We start from the raw sequence: 3,843 nt of genomic DNA on the forward strand, positions 1-3,843 counted from the left end.
TGATGCCCACTGTGGCATTTAGTTTGTTTCTTATGATGCAATTTTTGGATATTGTTGGTTGTTTCTAATGAATGTTTTCATCTTATGTTGGATTTTGTTAGTTACACTGTATATATATATGGAGATACACTCAATGATCTTTTATTAATTATTTTTACTAGTCTTTTGTATAATTGCAGCATAAAGAATGACTAGAATATCTAGAAGGCTACGTAATTGCAAAATAGTAAGCACTAGCTCTCAAAATGTGGTCATACAAAACCAACAAGTTCACCAAGTGCAACAACCAGTACAAGAACAGCAATCAGCTTTTTCTTCACAAGTTCATATTGACCATGAGGATTCAAGTAACAATGAACAACAAAGTGATACACCAGGAAGACGAGGAGTTTGGATTTTAGGTAATGTTTTTTAACATTACCAGTTTAATTTATGCTTATCTTTATCTTTTTTATATAAGTTTTACTTGCACATTTATTATTATGTATTTCTAGGTAACAATGGGCGACAACATAAAAAGCGAGGACGAACTACAATGGCAGATGTATGGAATTTGAGTGAAGAGGAAAGGATAGAGATTGAAGTAGACAAGTATGGATGTCCATGCACAGAAGAAGGAGCCGTCCTTAGTTCATTTTTAGGAGTTATTGCAAAGAATGGATGATTTGCGCCTCTAGACATCCCTAGATGGGATAATAAAGCACTTAATTCATACAAAGAAAAAATGCTTAAACTTATTGAGGTATCAATTTCCCACAAGCATCTACTTGTACTATGCTTTCATTTTCTATTTGTTATAATCTAATGATCATATATGTTAAGCAGTCTAAATTTTCATATCCGATTAGTACAAGAGATTGGGTTTTAGCATCACTGAACAAAAAATGGAGAGATTACAAGAGTGAATTGAAGTCGGAATATTTTCATCCCCATGAGAAGTCTACAAATGAGATAATGGCTAATGTGTCACAAGATGTCATTGAAGACCAATGGTGTAGAATGGTATCAGAATGGTGTACTGAGAAGAGCAAGGTTGTAATTCAATTTTTTTTTCCCCTCTTGTGATGTAGATATATATACTTAATTTACAACTTACATTTTTAAGCCATCTATTATTCTTTGGTGTGTAGAAACTTTGTGAAGCAAATGCAGCAAATTCAAGGACGCAAAAGAATGCTCATACATCTGGTAGAAAAAGCCATGCAAGACGAAGGAAGGAATTGGTCATCTTCTAATCCCATCTCTTAACAACAATTGCTTTCATTCTATTTCAAGATTCCAACTAAGCTACGTCAGTTTTTCCTCTGAACATTATGCCATATACGTCTATATGTGCATACATACATATAGAAATAGAATTAGCAATGCAGTTTTGTAGTTTTGAGTTCACCTTATTTTTCTTTAGATGCAAGAAAGCTACTGGACAGGTGTATTACTGACCACTATATATATTCTGAAGCAGTATAGCCTCTATTGAGAACAGAACAGGGACAGTTTGAGATAAAAATATGGACATTCTAGAGACTTATATTTGTCATAAACTTTCAGCATATGATATGAATAGGTAATGATCTTGCATGTTACACGTAAATGTGCATCAGCTTGACATTCTGAGAACCAATGCAAAAAATCAAACTTGAGTTCAAGAGGTTAGCGCAATCTGTAACATCGGTTAAAAAGCTTTAGCTCTGTGGTTTCATTCATTTGAATCGAAATAGCAAAGACAGTTTCAAACACAAGGAAGTACAGGGGCAATTCTCACAACCCAATGTTAGTCTAATAAAATTTCATCCAATTTCCTGGTAGTGATATGCGCTCCTATGATGTTCTTATTCAATTATTTGCTTACAATATTGATGTAATAATTAACAATCATTGAATTATTCCATTGCGTGTGATCCTTCAAGGCTTTCTTCTCGTAATTTCGAATCTTTCGATTTCATATGACTGTACATAGCGTAACTGTGCTGTAACTTTTAAGTTATATTTAGTTCATGAACCATAACCCATTGGCATACTGCTATTACTTTCCTGTACTTTTTCATGATCGATATAATGGAGATTTTGCTCCTCTAACTATGCGCATAGTCAAGTTCGCGTAACTCAGCTTATTTTTCTCTTTTAGTTATCTCTGTTTTGGTGTAATTATTTTTGCTGTTAACCTTGGAAAATCAGTAACAGGCTAATCTTATTTCGGCAGAATCAATGTATGTATTGATATCGATGTACCGTGCGAACTCTTCGCTCCAGTTGATTTGGGGATCGGAAAGGAAAAAAACAAATTTATAATTTGAGGTTTAATGTAGTATTTGGATAGAAGCATAGGAAGTGAAAACATCCCTATGTTTTCGGAGGCTTTACATGGAAGTTTATATATATATATATGCATGATTTATCCATGTATAAGTTTATGATTTTGCAGGGATATAATATATATTAAAAGTAACCAAGAGAAAAAGGTTTATGTATTTGAGTGAGAATTACATTTTTTTGGCTTTTGAAGATTCAATTAGAAGAGCTTCCGAGTGCTTATTTTGTTTTACCCCAGAAGTATCTATTACAGTTGCTGCAGCTTAAATCCTATTAGAAAGAAAAGGACAAGGATGTTCTCCTAACATAATGCTGGAAATTATGTTCTCCTAACATAATGTCTTCTCAATCCTCCTAAGTAGTTTAGCTATAGTTTGTAAAATAAAAAGCTTGTGAGTTAGACCGTGTGCTTCTACTTTTCAACTGATGCTATTTCGGCGTGCTAAAGTAATCACTAGAATATATGTGCCGCTCTACCTTTTCTTTGTTTGTAAGCCCCAAGGTATGTAAATTTTCAAGTTTGCTACAGTACAAACTTTTATGCCCTTTTAAGTATGATTGTTCCTTTACAGTGCTTCTTTTAATTCAATATGAAAGTATTAGTTTATAATGTTGTACATCTATTGTTCTTTGCTATTTATGATTGTCTCTGTTGTTGGAATCTACTTTTTCAGTTTTTGTTGGATAACGATCTAAAATTTTTGTATTTAATTTTGTAGGAAAAGAAATATAGAAAGGAACTAGATAGATTAACGTTTTGGGAGATAACACACAAGAAAAAAAAACCGGTGAATTTATTGATTCAGATACAGTAAAAAAAGTAGTGAGCATAAAATTTTACTTACAAGCTATTTTATAATATTTTTATGTAAACTGAAGACTTCTAAATAACTTGATCAGAATGCTGCTCGCAAAGAATTGACTGAAAGCACCCAAGGTTCTGAGCCAAGTAAAAAGGTAATTGAAGAAATATTTACGAAGCATATAGGTGTCGAGCACAATGGTCGAGTGAAGGGTTTGGGTTTGGGACCTACTGTTAGATGTATGCCCTAGAAGCCAACCAGGCCGACACATGTATTCTTTTTAGGATATAATTTTGTATTTGATTTTAAAATATTATGAATAACTTTGGGTTTTTATTTCCATTCATGTTGTGTATGTGTCTATGAATCGTCCAAGGAATTAATAAGATGATGACATATATTTTCAAGTGTTGAGAATTTGAGACATGTGTCATTGGTGATTAATTCCTAAATGCTCCCGATCAATGGATCATTACGGGGACGGTGATTGATTCGATGAGATTGGTGCATAAGTCGCTTCCCTTTCAGGGTAGACGAGTTTCGAGTTGACAGTGTGGGGACACTGAAGCGAATATGCAGGTGGTTGTTAGAGAACAAGGGTACCGAGCGTGACCAACGCGAGAAGTCACTTGGATGTCTACTCACTCGTCAGTGACTTACTCAATTGTTGCAGTAGTGTGACTGGTCCTTTGACCTGCGGTGCCTCGGCTATTCACAATGAGGTTACTGT

This window comes from Ananas comosus, linkage group 21 (assembly GCF_001540865.1).
Source record: "Ananas comosus cultivar F153 linkage group 21, ASM154086v1, whole genome shotgun sequence".
Classification (NCBI taxonomy): domain Eukaryota; kingdom Viridiplantae; phylum Streptophyta; class Magnoliopsida; order Poales; family Bromeliaceae; genus Ananas; species Ananas comosus.